The sequence below is a fragment of the Cupressus sempervirens genome, chromosome 6, assembly GCF_028749045.1.
Source record: "Cupressus sempervirens isolate cs-2001-9-10 chromosome 6, ASM2874904v1, whole genome shotgun sequence".
Lineage (NCBI taxonomy): Eukaryota > Viridiplantae > Streptophyta > Pinopsida > Cupressales > Cupressaceae > Cupressus > Cupressus sempervirens.
The window spans coordinates 705,965,857-705,982,886 of record NC_143123.1 but is presented as its reverse complement, the minus strand read 5'-3'; the positions used below and the strand labels follow the sequence as shown (position 1 = coordinate 705,982,886).

Here is a 17,030-nt window from a genome sequence, read left to right as displayed (position 1 = left end):
ATAAATAGTTAATCAATCGCCGAGTAAGCACCTAAATTGTTTCTCTTATTTGTCGACTCACATTTGCCTGTATGTTTTATTTGTCCACTGGAAATGTATTTTTTGTTTGTTTGAGGAATTGTTTCTTTTGATGCCTAAGAAAACTATTTTACTAGTCACTTGTTTGATCAATTAACCCTAACAAAGAAACCCAAGGGTTTTGCAAGGGTATTTTCCTCACTGTGTACTCTTTCCCACTGATTTGTGAGTCATTTTCAATCTTGAAATCCAAATCTACCCTTCACATCATCAAACCATGGAAATGAAAAAGAAAATGCAATCTATCAAAAAGTTCAATCATTTTAAGCGAAGCTTAAATTCGTTGAGAAGGATTAACTACTTAAGTCATCTTCAATTTTTTTATGAACACTTTGCTACATAAAATTAAGACACAATTTTATACCTTTAATTATAAATATAACATAAGTTAATATGGTAGAAACATAGGTTAATAAAGTTGACTCAAAAATTACATAATTGAAAAATGATAACTAACAAATATTAAAATGAAATATTTTTATTAAAAAATATTTAAATTTTCACATAAAATATCAAAATCATTTTGCTTAGATCGACTTATATTTTTGATGAATTAATTAGAACATACTTTTCTACCTTTATTTATAAATATATTATAAATTTATAAATTTCTTTTCAAATATTTGTAATATAAAAAAAAAAGTTTAAAATATAAATTTTACACTAAAATATATATTACATTCTTAAGTGATATTATCAAACTCATTTATATTTAAGTAAATTATGAAATTGTTTACACAATTATTAGTCAAAGAAATAAATAAAAGTAATAATTTTTATTTTTTATTTTTTTTGGAAGTTCAAACTTATAAACTTATGACTTAGAAATAATAATAAAAAGTCAAACCAATTTAGCAAGGGTCATTAGAGGTATTTTTCCTATCCAAATCTATACACTGAACTCCCTTTTAGAAATAAGGTTATGGTAGGATTAATCTCTCACTATATATCTTTGTTTTTTCGTAGAGGGTTCAGACATGTGAAGTAGCCTAATAGATGCGTACAATATTTTAGCAATCCAATACGAATGCACTCATAGATGGTGATGATGTCAAAATTTTGCACTAGGCAACACTTAATCATTAGTGATGATGTCAAAGTCTTGTACTGAGCAAAACTTAATCCTTGGTGGACTAATTGAGAACCATTCAACATCACCAATATATCAAAGACTCGCATTTTTATTTTTGTTGTATATTGATCATTCAAATTTAATAGAAACCAAGCAACAGGCTATCTTTTTAAAGATAGATTTTGCTAAAGCCTATGATCGCATTGAATGGCCTTTCATTTTGGCTATGCTTCAGGCTCTGGGTTTTGGTCCCAATTTCCTTTAGTCCATGGAGATGCTTTTTGGTGACGCTAATGCTTGCATCACCATCAATAATTTGCAATCTGAGGCTTTTGGACTTTTTCATTCCATCAGACAAGGTTGTCTGCTAGCTCCAGTGCTTTATGTCCTTGTTGCTGAAGGTTTTGGTTATTTACTTGCTCACTCTGTGTCTTCAGGACTGGTCTGTGGCATTTCCTTGCCTGATTCTTCCTCCCAGTTACTCAATGGTCATTTTGCTGATGATTCTTTTCTTACTCTTCTTGAAGATGAAGAAAACATCAAAAATGCTTTAAATTGTCTGGACACTTTTTGTCAAGCCTCTAGCTCTGCCATTCAATGGCATAAAACGCTCTGCTACCGACAGTCTTTTTTCCCAGCTCCACCTTGGCTCAACCAATTCCAATGGAAATGGGTTACTCATGGAGAAATCTTCCACTTTCTTGGCATTCCCTTTGCTTTCCAAGCTTCCCCTGTGGAACTTTGGAATGTTGTGCTTACAAAGATTAGCAAAAAGCTTGATTATTGGATCACTAAGCCACTTTCACTTGCTGGTAAATACTACATTTGTTCTAAGATTTTGGTTGCCACCCATGTGTTATTCTTCTTGTTGGGCTCCCTTCAAATCTTTCTATCTCAAATTAGAACGTTTGCTCAGAGATTTTCTTTGGGCCTCTGATTCTGACTATCATGGTTTTCACAGAGTTGTTTGGGATTTCTGTTGTCTCCCAAGGGAATCTGGGGGTCTCAGCCTGCTTTACACTCGGAAGCAGGGCCATACCCTCTGTGCTAAATGGATTATCAGAGCTATTTCTAGAGATGAAGCCTGGAAAATTCTTGTTAAGCATTGCATCTCTTCAGGCTTCCCTGCTAATAGACTGGCGTGGAAGGGGATTGGTTTTCAGACCCTTCTCACTATGCGTGAACCAGTGGTCATACAGGGCTCTTTTGTTATAAAGAGCATCTAGAAAGCTTGGGAAGCTGTTAAACCTTGGCTTCGTTGGGATGGTGATGAGTTTTACAATGGGCTATCCTTAAATCAACAAAACATTTGCTGGTGGTCTCCCCTATTTGCCTTCCAAGGTACTCCTCTTGCCAAGACTCAAGGTGCCAATGCTCTGCGTTTCTTTAAACGTGGCATCCGCACTACCAAGGATATTTTTTCAAGAGTCACCATGAATTTTAGGTCATGGGAGGATATGCAAGTTCAATACCACCTTGTTCGTGTGAATCGCCAGACTTATGACCTTTTGTTGTCTTCCATCCCTGTGCACTTACTTTATAAAGTGGGGATTTAGTCTGTTCGTCCTTGGTGGTATGATTGGAAGTGGTTTCCTGCCACTCCATTTACCAATTATAAGCCCAATATGGGATACAGATGGCTTTTGCCCCACCTTCCTATGGTGGACACGCTTAATCAATAGTGGCATTTGCATTCTTCGCTTTCTCAATGGAGAAAACAGTTTGACACCATTTGGAGTGCCATTACAGAACCTAAGATTGCACACTTTTCTTGGTGCCTTGCCTTCCAAGGTCTTCCCCTGGGGCCTCAGCTCAAGCACATTGGGGTTCCTAATCCCAGATGACCCTTCTGTGGCCAACCTGAGTCCTTTTTGCATATTTTTTTGTTTTGCAAGCGTTCTCAGAATTATTGGCACTGGATTCATGATTTTTTCAAGCCTTTCAGGCCCGAACCTTTTTCATGGCACATGATCCTACTGAGTGATTCCCCCAAAATTCCTCAGAAGTTCTCCGAGATTTGGCATACTTTCAGGATGGAAATTTTGTTTTCTCTATGGAAAGATAGGAATGCAGTTTTATTCACTCACAGTGTTTTGGATGTTAACATTGCAATGTAAACTAAGGCATGCATTTGTAACAATGTCATTATGCAGATACAGGTGCAAGCTAATAAAGTTTCCCTAGAGGTTGCACACTTATAGGAATTGTTAAATCATTGGGGCAATGCTCCTTGCACCATTTCCAGAGTGCCTTCGAATGCCTTGACTGATGCCTCCTCGTCTCGTGGTCGTTGTTCCCAACGCCAGTCCTCTGGCCACCATTCACACACGCCACGCTCCCAGGGTCTCCACCACCGCTCTCCCAGTGGTGGTCATGGCGATTAGAGGTGCCGCTCCACTTCCCCATCGCATGGTGGTTCTGGCTAGTCCCCGGGTTCCCCCCTGGGCAGGCTTCTGGCAAGTCTCCGGCTCCTCCCCCTGGATGGGCGCACTCTAGCAAGTTTCCTCAGTTGGCCTTGGCAATTTCTCCTTCGCAGCCAGACAAGAAGGATGCGGAGACTGCGACTACCCCAGATCTTGCTGATGCTGTTGACGGCTGGACTGTTCCCAGTTCACCTCACAATCCCACTGATGTGTGAAGATTTCCTGATAAAGATGATCCTCCTCCCTCTGCTGGTATTGCCTTGGTAGCCTAAGGTTGTTAAAAGTGTTTTTTTTTTATGAATAGTTTATAGTTTCTGGCTGAGGCCATGTTGTTTATTCCAGCTTTGACCATTTGAACTCATTCGCGGGGTGATCCTGTATCCCCCGGCCCCTTTTTTGTGAATTGTAATCTTAGTAAATTTTATTAATTGAAAAGGACTATTCATCAAAAAAAAATTTAATAGAAAAAGTCTATTCATCAAAACAAAATTAGCATCTATATTTTTCAAAAACACAAAATAAATTCCACAAATTAAGCTTCGAGGCCATAATGGCATAAGTATTGTTTAAATTATAAATTTAACTTAATCCCCACTTTTAATTTAGATTTTCAAAGTCACAACTCACATCACAAACGTGGATTAATTACCTTGAATTACGAAGCTCGGCAATCAGCGGTCGTGAGAAGCTTCCATTATCGTTTAGTATTTAAGTTTCAGTAGCAAATGAAAAAATCCATCGACTGATTCAAACGGGTCCTCTTCTCCAGTCAGTAACATGTTTAGTTGTCGCCTTAATATCTTATTAAAAGCTCTCAACAATCCCAACTTGTTGTACTAGATAATTTCTCGAGAGAAAAATAATAGCCTGAAGAAAAATGTAGCTGTTCCTGACAAATCATGTGGCATTTATCTATAAGAAACGTTTCTTTATGGTGCTTGCTCTGCTTATTCTCCTGTGTGGTTGCAAATTATTTTTTGATGGTGCAGATACCCTTTCTGTTGGGTCTTCCCTGCGGGAAAACCAGACCATCATTTCTAAGAATGGTACCTTTGAATTGGGATTTTTCAATTCCAATGGAACAAACAACTGGTATATTGGAATCTGGTATGCTCAGATCCTTGCCAACACCATCATTTGGGTGGCTAACAGAGTTAAAAACCAGCCAGGCCTTCTCTCTCTGTCTAAATCTGGTTATCTCACAGTCTCTGACTTGCAAGGAGAAGCCATTTGGTCGAGTAATGATACTCAAAAAATAGGGGCGTCCATGGCTACCATACTGGACTCTGGTAATTTTTTTATTTTAGATCCCCAAAACACTTCTGAGACTATCTGGGAGAGTTTTGCGCATCCCATTGATCATTTCATGCCTACCATGAAGCTTTGCAAAGGCTTGAAGATAACAGCTTGGAAAAGTTCAGTGGATCTGGCACCTGGGAAATTTTGTCTCCAGATGAATTCGTCCCCCCGCAAGACAGACTTCTTACTGCAGTATGAAACCAGTGTTTCATATTACACCTCAGGAGAATGGACTGGTAGATATTTTGTTAGTTTTGTTAGCTTGGACAGCTGTTTGTCCATATGCTATTATTTAGTATCTAATTTTTTTTGCTAACAAATTGGTTAGAGCAAGGACAATTATTTATTAAATAATTGACTTCTTTTAGAAGCAACTAGAAACCAATTTTGTTAGGGTTGGTAAGTTGTTTTATATCTTCACCATTGATTGTAAATCAATCTCAGCCATTGGTTTACCAACGAGAGTAGTATAAAAGGGGGTCTAGGGGGCATTTGGAGAATAAGAAGTTTGGAGAAACGTTTGCAGTGTTAGCAAAAAGTCTTGCAGTGTTAGCAAGGGCGCAGTGTTAGCGCAGGAATAGCAGTCGGGAATATCAGCAAGATAAATTAGGAGGTTGTCAGAGTTCTGCTAGGAAGAGGCAAGGAATTTTGTATCTCTTGATTTGCTAAAGTTTAATATAATTCCTCATCTGTAGAACTGGTTTTCCCTTAGGGGTTTTTCCAGCGACAATTTGTCCAAAAATATTGTGTTCATTGTGTTGCGCATTTCTTTCCATATTTTATAAGTGAAGTTGCAGTTGTGTTATTTTTCGATATTAGCTAGAAATTTATTTTCAGCAGTTTAATAATCGTTTATGATAGGAGATTAATAATCAGTGACTACAATAGTTAAATTTTTCACATGGTATCATAGCATTGTTAAGGGTAGAAGATTTTTTCCCAAGGAAAGAAATTTTGATCTCTTTAGATTTATTATTGCTTTAAACCTTTGAGATGGCTTCAACTAGTTTGAGAGATCAGGATAGATTGGATGGTGTCTCAAATTTTGGTGTTTGGAAGGCAAGAATTTCTTTATTGTTGGAAGAGAATGGTATCAAGAATTATGCTACTAGTGTTGTACCTATACCAACGGATGCAACACAGCTTGCAACATATAGGAAGGACAATTCCAAGGCGAGGAGGATAATCCTTGATGGTGTCAAGGATCATATTGTTCCACATATCGTAGAACTAGATATAGCGAAGAAGATGTGGGACGCCATTCTGAATCTGTACCAGAATGCTACCACCAATAGGAAGTTGATTCTCAGAGAGAAGCTAAAGAATACCCAGATGAATCAGGGAGAAGACGTCACAAGTTACCTCACCAGACTCAGACTTGTCAAGGATGAGTTAGCAGCTATTGGAGATAGCCCTAGTGATGACGAGCTAGTGAGAATAGCCCTAAATGGGTTTACTAAACAATGGAGTGTCTTTGTTCAAGTTGTCAGTGGACAAGATACTTTACCAAGTTGGGATCGACTATGGACTAATTTCATTCAGGAGGAGTTTAGACTAAGTCTTGTCAATGGGGCCAACAAGAGTCAAAAAAATGAGGTGGAACAAGAGAACGTTGCACTAGCGGGTAAAGGGAAAGCAAAAAAGGGATCTAGCAAAGGATCGAATTCACAAAGTGAGAAGAAGAAGAAGGACCTTTCTAAGGTCAAGTGCTTTGGATGTCATGAGTTTGGCCACTATGTCAGTGATTTCCCACAAAGGAAGAAGGGTAAGAAGCAGGTGGTAGCTTCAACAAGTGCAGAAGAACTCTCCAGTAGAATGGAAGATGAGTTTGCACTCATAGCTTGTATGGTTAGCTCAACCTCACAGTGTGTTTGGTATATAGATAGTGGGGCATCATTTCATATGACAGGAGTTAGAGAGTACTTCTCCAGTTACAAGGAGGAGGACACCAACATCCAGATTTCTATGGGAAATTTGTCCAAACTCAACCCTGTTGGGAAAGGGACTATTCAGTTTCAGAGGGAGAATGGAAAGATAATTCCACTTCATGATGTGTTATATGTCCCAGGCTTAGGTATGAATTTGATTTCTGTATCTATTCTTCAGGATAGGGGGTATAATGTACTTTTTAGAGGGACAAATGTGTTAATTAAGCACAAGGATTGGAAATCACCCATAACTATTGGAGTTAGGAGTGGTCACCTTTATAGATTGTAGTTTGATACTCCTAAGGCACTTATGAGAAATAGTAATCCTAGAGATCTTGGAGAGCTATGGCATAGGAGGATGGGCCATATTCATCATGGAGCACTTAGATTGCTTCGTGAGACAGTTACAGATGTTCCAGAGGTGAGCACAGAGCATGACGATGTATGTAAGGGATGTGTGTTGGGAAAGTTTGCGAAAGCATCTTTTCCAAGGAGTGACACCAGATCTAAGGGTGTTCTTGATCTAGTACATTCAGATGTTTGTGGACCGATGTCGACGAAATCTCTCAGAAGATATGAGTACTATGTTACTTTTATTGATGATTTCTCTAGAAAGACCTGGATATACTTCTTGAAGACTAAGGATGAGGATTTCAGTCGATTCCAAGAGTTCAAGGCTCTTGTGGAGAACTCGACAGGAAAGAAGATAAAGGTTCTTTGGTTAGACAATGGAGGCGAGTACAAAGGAAATGTCTTCCAGGAGTTCTGCACCAGAGAATGGACTGTTCCTTACAATCCACAGCAGAATGGAGTTGCTGAGAGGAAGAACCGTTTTATATTGGAGGCAACAAGAGCTACGCTAGATGAGTAGGACATGCCCCGTTACTTATGGGTAGAGGCATGTAATACAGTAGTCTACATTCAGAATAGAGTTCCACACAAGGTACTAGGGAAGATGACACCAAAGGAGGCTTTCACAGGGAAGAAGCCAGATGTTAGTCACTTCAGGATATTCGAGAGTTTGACATATTGCCATATTCTTGGAGATACACGTACAAAGTTAGATCAGACTATAGAGAGAGGGTACTTTGTGGGGTACAGTGAGACCTCAAAGGCATACAGGATTTTCATTCCGAGGACTAAAAGAATTATTGTCAGACGGGATGTCAAGTTCATGGAAGACAAAGTATTCAGGAGATCTAGAGATTTGCTAGCAGATGATCAGAGTGAGCAGCCAACAGAAGCTCCAAGGCCAAGTCAAGGGCAACAAAGCTCAAGTACAATTACCAGTACGAGTGTAGACTCAGTTAGTGAAAATTCACAGAGTATGGAGCAACCAGTGCAACAGGAAATGCATCTAGAAGACTTAGAGGTTGACATTTCATCCTCTACAGTTGGCAGCGGGAACCATGTGGTTCCAAATACACAAAGGGATACTCAGGAGTTTGTGGGAGCTCCTAGGAAGAGTACTAGATAGCGAAGACAACTAGCCAAGTTCAATGACTATGTGGCATTAGTTAGTCAGTTGGTAGATAGTGAGCCTTCTAGCTATCAAGAAGCTGTAGAACATCAGGTATGGCGAGATGCTATGGTTGAGGAATATTCTTCAATAATGCAGAATGATGTGTGGGAGGTAGTACCTTGACCAACAGATAGGTTTGTAGTTGGATCATGCTGGATCTATAAGATAAAGCACAGTGCATATGGTAGCATCAAGAAATACAAGGCGAGGTTCGTGGCAAAGGGGTTCTCTTAGGAGGGAATAGACTATGAGGAGACATTTCCTTCTGTTGCCAGGTATACTTCTATACGAGCTGTAATCTCACTTGCAGCACAGATGGGATGGCAAATCCATCAAATGGATGTCAAGACAACATTCCTTAATGGTGAGTTGAAGGAGGAGGTATACATAGAACAACCAGAAGGGTTTGTAGCACACAACAAAGAGACCCACGTGTGCAGATTGAAAAAAGCATTGTACGGACTCAAGTAGGCTCCTAGAGCGTGGTATGAGCGCATTGATACATACTTGCAAAAAAATGGGCTTTGTAAAGAGTGAAGTAGATGCTAACCTCTACTACTTGGTGGTTGGGGATGAGATTCTCATTCTTGTTCTTTATGTGGATGACCTATTTCTTACAGGTTCTCTAGGGCTCATAATGGATTGCAAGAAGAATCTTACAGAAGAGTTCAAGATGAAGGATTTAGGACTTATGCACTACTTTCTAGGCATGAAAGTGTGGCAGACAGATGGGGAGATTTTCCTTGGTCAAGGGAAATATTGCATTGAAATTTTGAAGAAATTTGGGATGGAGGATTGCAAAGCCATGTCTACACCCATGATCATGAATTGGAGGAAGGTAGATACAACTAAGGAGAAAGATGTAGATCCCACTTTATATAGACAGTTGATTGGTTTGCTTATGTATTTGGTCAACACTAGGCTAGATATAGCATTTGCAATTAATTCTCTTAGTCAGTTCATGGTTAAACCAAAGAGAATGCATTGGATAGCGGCTAAGCATGTGCTACGTTAATTGTATGGTACAGTCGAGTATGGGATCAGATATGTTCGAGGTGAAGGTATCAGGTTGATAGGCTATACTAACGCAGATTGGGCAAGAAGTACAACAGACAAAAGGAGCACTTCAGGGTGTTGTTTCAGCTTGGGATCAGGAGTTGTATCTTGGTTCAGTAGGAAGCAGAAGTCTGTGGCTCTAAGTTCAGCAAACGCAGAATACATAGCAGCTAGCATGGCAACATGTGAAGCTATATGGCTTCAGAAGTTGTTAGTAGCCTTGTTTGGTTAGAAGGTTGAGACTACTGTGATACATTGTGACAATCATAGTTGCATCAAGTTGTCTGAGAATCTAGTGTTTCATGATAGGTTTAAACATATAGATATCAAATATCACTTCATTAGAGATTGTGTACAAAGGGGAGTTGTTCAGCTACAGTACATACCTATAGAGGAGCAGGTAGCAGACATTCTGACTAAGGCATTGGGGAAGGCAAAATTTATCTTCTTCAGACATAAGTTAGGTGTCCTGCAGAACAGCTTCCTTGCTAAAAGGGAGTGTTAGTTTTGTTAGCTTGGACAGCTGTTTGTCCACATGCTATTATTTAGTATCTAATTGTATTTGCTAACAAATTGGTTAGAGCAAGGACAATTATTTATTAAATAATTGACTTCTTTTAGAAGCAACTAGAAACCAATTTTGTTAGGGTTGGTAAGTTGTTTTATATCTCCACCGTCGATTGTAAATCAATCTCGACCGTTGGTTTACCAACGAGAGTAGTATAAAAGGGGTCTAGAGGGCATTTGGAGAATAAGAAGTTTGGAGAAACATTTGCAGTGTTAGCAAACAGTCTTGCAGTGTTAGCAAAGGCGCAGTGTTAGCGCGGGAATAGCAGTGGGGAATATCAGCAAGATAAATTAGGAGGTTGTCAGAGTTCTGCCAGTAAGAGGCAAGGAATTTTGTATCTCTTGATTTGCTAAAGTTTAATATAATTCCTCATCTGTAGAACTGGATTTCCCTTAGGGATTTTTCCAGGGACAATTTGTCCGAAAATATTGTGTTCATTGTGTTGCGCATTTCTTTCCTTATTTTATAAGTGAAGTTGCAATTGTGTTATTTTTCGATATTAGCTGAGAATTTATTTTCAGCAGTTTAATAATCGTTTATTATAAGAGATTAATAATTAGTGACTTTAATAGTTAAATTTTTCACATATTTTGCCACCATGGCAGGGGCGGTATCTGATACTTCATTTGAGCAGAAATTGCGGTATCTGATACTTCATTTGAGCAGAAATTCGTGGAGATTTCTCCGACGAATATGTACTATTTATACGATCTTACGCCCAAAGTCCGGTCGACGACTATGGCGAGGGAAGTTCTCAGCTGGAACGGCCAGCTTTCGTTCTATTTCTCGGTTAATAAGAATGCATGGAGCCTAGTTTATAATTCACCCACTTCAAATTGTGAAGTGTATGGTGTGTGCGGGGCTTATGGAGTCTCTGCTTCAACAGAGCCAAAATTCAGTTATGCAGGTGTGTCGATGGCTTCGAGCCGAGAAACGCTACAACATGGAACTCTCAGGAATGGTGGTCAAGCGGTTGTGTCCGGCGTTGTCCATTAAAATGCTCCACTGATGGTTTCCTCCAACTCACTAATATTTCCTTTACAGAGGACGGAGCGGCGTTTCAGAATGCACAAAACTGCTTGTCTAAACAATTGTCCGCAGGAACAATTGTTCCTGCGGCCAATTCCTTCGATTGGCCGCTTCTGATGTGCCACAATTGTCATCTGACGGAGGTAGCAGCAGCAGCAGAGTAATTGCTCTGTCTGTTTCAATTCCTTTAGGACTTGCGGTTTTGGGTGCTCTGTTAGTTGTTGCGTGGTTTATTCCACGCAGGCGTCGAGGGCTGCTTGAGAAAGGCGAGTACAACGGCGAAACAACATCGACGAGAGCATTCACCTACAGAGAGATGAAAATTGCGACAAACAATTTCGCCCATAAATTGGGAAAGGGGGCATTTGGGTCTGTCTATAAAGGAACTCTACGGGACAATACATCTGTGGCAGTTAAAAAATTAGAGGGATTGAGACAAGCAGAGAAGCAATTCCGCGCTGAAATAAGCACTATTGGGAACATACATCATGTGAATTTGGTGAGACTCGTGGGATTCTGTGCAGAGGGATCTCAAAGAATGCTTGTTTACGAGTACATGCAGAATGGGTCTTTCAATTCTTTCTTGTCTCGCAAGGTCAAAGAAGCGGGCAGAATGCTGGATTGGAATACAAGATTTGGGATCGCTTTGGGTACTGCTAGAGGGTTACTTTATCTCCATGAAGAATGCATAGATCGCATCATTCATTGTGATATCAAGCCTGAAAATATTCTTCTTGATTCAGATTTTTCCCCAAAAGTGGCAGATTTTGGACTGGCAAAGCTTGTTGGCAGAGATTTCAGCAGAGTTTTGGCTCCAGAGTGGCTCTGTGGGTTGCCGATAACAGTGAAGGCGGATGTGTACAGCTTTGGCATGACTCTGCTGGAGATAATCTCTGGGCGACGAAATAATGACATGAGCGTGGATGAGTCACAACACTACTTTCCAACATCGGCAGCAGCTGAGATTGAGAAGGGAAACACAATGGGTATTGTGGATGAAAAGATTGCTGACAAGGCAGATGTTGAAGAAGTGAGGAGTAGCTTTGGTGAGTTTTTTGTGCATTCAAATGGATGAGAAGGAACGGCCGGACATGGCTCAAGTTGTGAGGATACTGGAAGGCAAATCAGAAGGTAACGTGGAGCAATATGAGAGGTCCCTCCAAGCCCTGGTTAATGATCACTGTGTTTAGGAGAAATCTCTATATAAATACTTTGATTGTATAGTAACTAGGGCAATAGGTATGGTTTTGGCTATGAAGGTGTCAAAATGCACCTACATAACTAATTTGTTTATTTTTTTAACAAATTAACATTCATATATAAATTTATAATTAATTAATAAAAGTACATTTTGGTCCTTGTATAGACAGTGCCGATATCAGTATATATAAAAAAATGGTATTGTTTCTTTATTTATTTCTATTACTCTTTATTTGTCTCTGTCACTTTATATCTCTATTTATTGATGGAATTCCCTCCCTCCTTTCTCATTCACTCTATTTCCACTATTTTGTATATGTGTCTCTATTTCTCCTTGTATATTCCTTGCACTCCTTCCTATATTTCCTTCTATCCATATCTTTGTCTATATTTATATCTCTTTGTAAAAAATTGTTATCATTCATTTCAAAGATATTGATGTGATCCAGTGGAAACTATAGTATATGATATTTTTCAAGAAAAGAGACAGAGATTTTTCAAATTGGTGTGTTTCACTTAAAGGATGACCTTGATCAATTTTTATTTTTATTTTGATCAATTTTTGTTTTGATTTTTATCAATTGGTATTCCTCTATTAGTTGTTTTTGTTTGTTTTGGTGAGGATTGTTTTTGTTTGTTATGGTGAGGATTCTTAAATATTTGAAGCAGAGAGGAGAGTAAAACATAGATTGTCAGCTGAAAATGTTAGGGGTTTCATTAGATTTCTTTGTGCTAGCATTTTTAATCAATGGAAGTTTTAATTGCAATCTTTTGTTTATTTTTGAATTCTCGCTTGACTTTGAAGCATCTAGTACGAAGTTCTTTCCACAAGATGTGATTTTCATCAATGAGTGAAAATTCTTGGTCAAGATCTTATCTTTCGATACTGATCTGCTATCTAATCATGGGGATTTCATGAAAATGTCCACTAACTTGTTCATGACTAAATTTTGTCAATTTTGATGTAGGTTTCTATCAACTCAAAAATAATTCTTCAATGTACTTGTCAATTGAAAAGAGAATCCATTATTAATAAAATATATAAAAGATTATACACATTTTATTATTTAAATTATATTTTTAATATAATATAATAATTTTTAAAATCTTAAACACATTCAAAAATAAAAACAATTTGAAATATATATCTATCATATATAATAATTAAAAAACTAAAAGTCTAAGTATTAAATAATTTTCTAAATTTTTAATGAAAATTTAACATATTAAAATAATCAGTATTCAATACTAAGTAAAACTATAAGTACACACTATAATATAATAATTAAAATCTAAAACTCTAATGTTAAAAAGTTTAAAATAAATAAATTTCAAAGTTAATAATTTAAAATGAAATGTAGTAAGTAAAATCTTATATCACTAGAATTCAGTTTCCCTAAATGTTGTTTATTTATTTTTTGCCAACATAACTCTTCAAACTTGCCTAACATACTATATTTAGACACCAGAAAAAGATTACAAAATGGCTTGACAAATGTTCCCATGTTCTCTTTAATTTTTAACAAATATTTATATTTTTCTTTTCAGATTTCCATTATTTCATTTACAATATGAATTACAATCAATTGTCTTTGTCTTCCTTATTTAAAGTGGATCGGTTCACTTTCCATATCAATCACGCAAGCTATTGGAAACATGGTGCAAGATGATTGAAACCATTAGGACTGTGGATATTCACTGGTTTTCATTGGCTGCAATAGTTGTGAAAGAATAAGTGACGAAGTTGTTCGCACTCCCATGAGAGTGTTGACGTCCTATTCTTGATCGTCTTCTATGTTAAAATTTACCCTTGTTTTACTTTATAATGATTAAAGATCTATTGTGTATATAATTTTTTTTACCTAGATAATATTTTATTTGAACCTATGCAAATCATATTTTAAACCAAAGTGCTAAAACCAAAATTCAATTTATATATCTTAATCTTACAAACACAATAAATATTAAAATATATACACTATATATGTATGTTTCATTTAGTATTAAAGTGGCCTCATCCACGAGAATTGGGGCCTCACCCAAAACATACTTGATCTCCTTGAATTGCGTAAAATGAACATATCATAAAATAGCAAATGCTAAATAACTTGAAGTAATATATACCTATAAATGCTTAATAACTATTTGAACCACCAAGATACATATTAATAGATAAGTAGGAGATATTTCCATAGAATGTCAAATTGTGATATTACTATCAGGATTTAACTCAGTAGTTTTTTAGTCGAACTCTTTAACCCATGTTTCATGAGTAGTGATTCATACGAATCCATCTCTCATGAGAATAAATAGAACACTTAGCACTCATTGAATCTAAGTGATGCTTAGAAATGCTTGTTAGAATCTAAATGAACACTTAACATATTATTTTATTTTTTTAAATAAAAGAAGTACTAAACAGATATCTGTCATAGTTGGCTTGCTACATCTAACTTCTAGATGGTGCACCACCACTGCAAGAATAATTGTTGACATTGTGGCATTCAGATGTTGAGGAAGTCACGTACTTACAGAAGTCTCAAATTGAATTTCACGCACATTAAGTCTTAATTTTTTTTCTTACTGCCGCCAAGGAGCTCGTACCACCACTCCATGGAGCAGGTGGACTTTTCGCAAACATGGGTTACTGCTGCTGCTGGCGTTGAAAATGTTGAATTGTGAGCGGAAGGGGTCCTTCGGCTATGAAATGATGAATCTCCTTCCACACCTCCACCGTCTTGTTCACAGTGCTCTAATGCAGCATCAGTTTACATTTGTTCTCCGTCCCCATCGCCACTCTCTTCGACGTTGCACATGTTTTTAAATGGAGGTTACCTGTGTAAGCTGCGATGACGACGCCACCATTATTATGAAAGGAGGAGTCGTCATTCAATGCCACGTATACACCTCCCTCTCGGCCTTAATCTTGTCCTTCCCCTCCGTTCTCTTCAATCTGATTAATAATCACTTTTTCCAGGTGTCGAGTCACAGAGTTTGTCCACTTCTAGTTTCCCTCCGCCACGTCCTTCATACACCACATCCTCCAACTCGTTTTTCACCCATTTTTTTTTATATTCAAGTTTCTTGTTGTTACATCATGCGCTAAAAATGATAAAAAGGTTAAAATAGATCAATGCTTCCCATTTCTTTAATGGTAGTCATTTGGTGTACACGATTTTCCATCGTTAGATCCAAAGTTTAGACTCTAGCATTCATACAGGGAATGCCTTCAGCGTAATAAAAGGTTCGTATTAATATCATAGATGTCTCAAAATCAGTGGTTATAGTTAAAATTATATGCATCCATAGTTAGTGTTAAAGTTAAAATTATATGCATCCATAGTTAGTGTTAAATAGTGAAAGTATTTTATATTTTCATTGAATAAAGGTGGATATAAGTTGCATCATAGATGGTGCCCATTTCTAGTGGCATCACTGATAACCGTCATTCGAAAAAGATAGGGAGACGTCTTGAGATTTATTGAGGGGAGAGTTGAGACTCATCCCTTGATCCCTTCATGGGATGGTCGAAAGTCCCCCTTCCATGACAAAAAGAAAAAAGTTGTTTTAAAAATTGAATATATGAATATTGATATTATGTTATTCAATGTAATCATCTTTATGATGATTGATGAGAACTAATGTTTTTGAGAATTTGATATCCATGACTATTATTATTTATTGATTCAAGTATCTAAAATTCTAATCTTTATATTTCAATGTTCCACTTTCACTGCTAGAATATAGCTTCTCTAGTTGTTGCTTAGCATGAGCTAACTCTCCTTTCACAATGGTATTGTACTTCTCTAATTCAACGCTATCTATTATGATTGAATCTAATTTAGATGTTACCCAAGTCAGATGGAATCTTAGGTCTACATTCTCAAATTTTAGATCTGGTTCAATTTTACTATCATCCTTCTTCAAACTTAATTTAAGTTACCCAATTTTCAACTCATGTTTCAAGATCTCATTTTTATTCTTAAGGGTTTCTACTTCATTACCATCACTAGTGTACTCTTTTGAATCTTTGTTAGATTTGAGATGATTTATCTTGTCTTTTAGTTTACCAATGTAATATTTTCCATCTTCATACCTTCTTTCAGGTTGTCTCATTCTTTTGTGTTGGTGAACAGTTTATCCCTCACCTTGAATTCTATTTACCTTGACTCCTTATGGACAAGATTGTGACAAACAAGCTATCTACAATAGATTGGATTAGTGCAATCTGATGTCACTAATCCCTTAATTGAAGGGTACAACTCCCCTATATGCAAGATGTGCAATGAATTATGTTTTTAATTGAACAAAGGGTAGGAGTATGCTCTTAACCTGAGAACATAAGAGGATTTAACCAAGTTACTCATAACTATAAGTAACTTAGGTAGGTTTAGGATTAACTACTAACACTACTCCTAATCCTAAATGCACATTAAACCTACTGAAATGTAATCTAGGGAGAGAAAAGAGATGCATGTGAAAGATGAAATGGAATCCACCTTAACTGATAACCCTTTACCAAAATGGAATCTGGAAAGGAATTAATAGCTCCAAATGCATCTGTCCTACAATCCCATAGAAACTATTCTAAGATGCAAGGTTAGCTCAGTTGAACGAGACAATGAAAGGAACCTAGGCATGCTAGTCCTAAATAGAATAAAAACTACACATTACCTAACTGCAAACACAATACAAATCCTTCATTCCATCTAACTCTTCAATTCTCACTCAACATCTAAAAGTGCATAGGAAAAGTTGGACAAAATTGTCGATCCTTTCTATTAACTTGAAAAATCACATATATCGGTCCCCTTGTCCTCGAGCAGTTACAAGTGACCCTACAAATTTAGAACTT

At 37.3% G+C, this 17,030-nt stretch overlaps 1 pseudogene; it reads left to right on the top strand.

The window, feature by feature from the left end:
• The first annotated feature begins 4,504 nt into the window (after window positions 1-4,504).
• LOC149554231 (G-type lectin S-receptor-like serine/threonine-protein kinase At2g19130 pseudogene) lies at window positions 4,505-12,050 on the top strand (annotated as a pseudogene).
• Window positions 12,051-17,030: the final 4,980 nt, after the last annotated feature.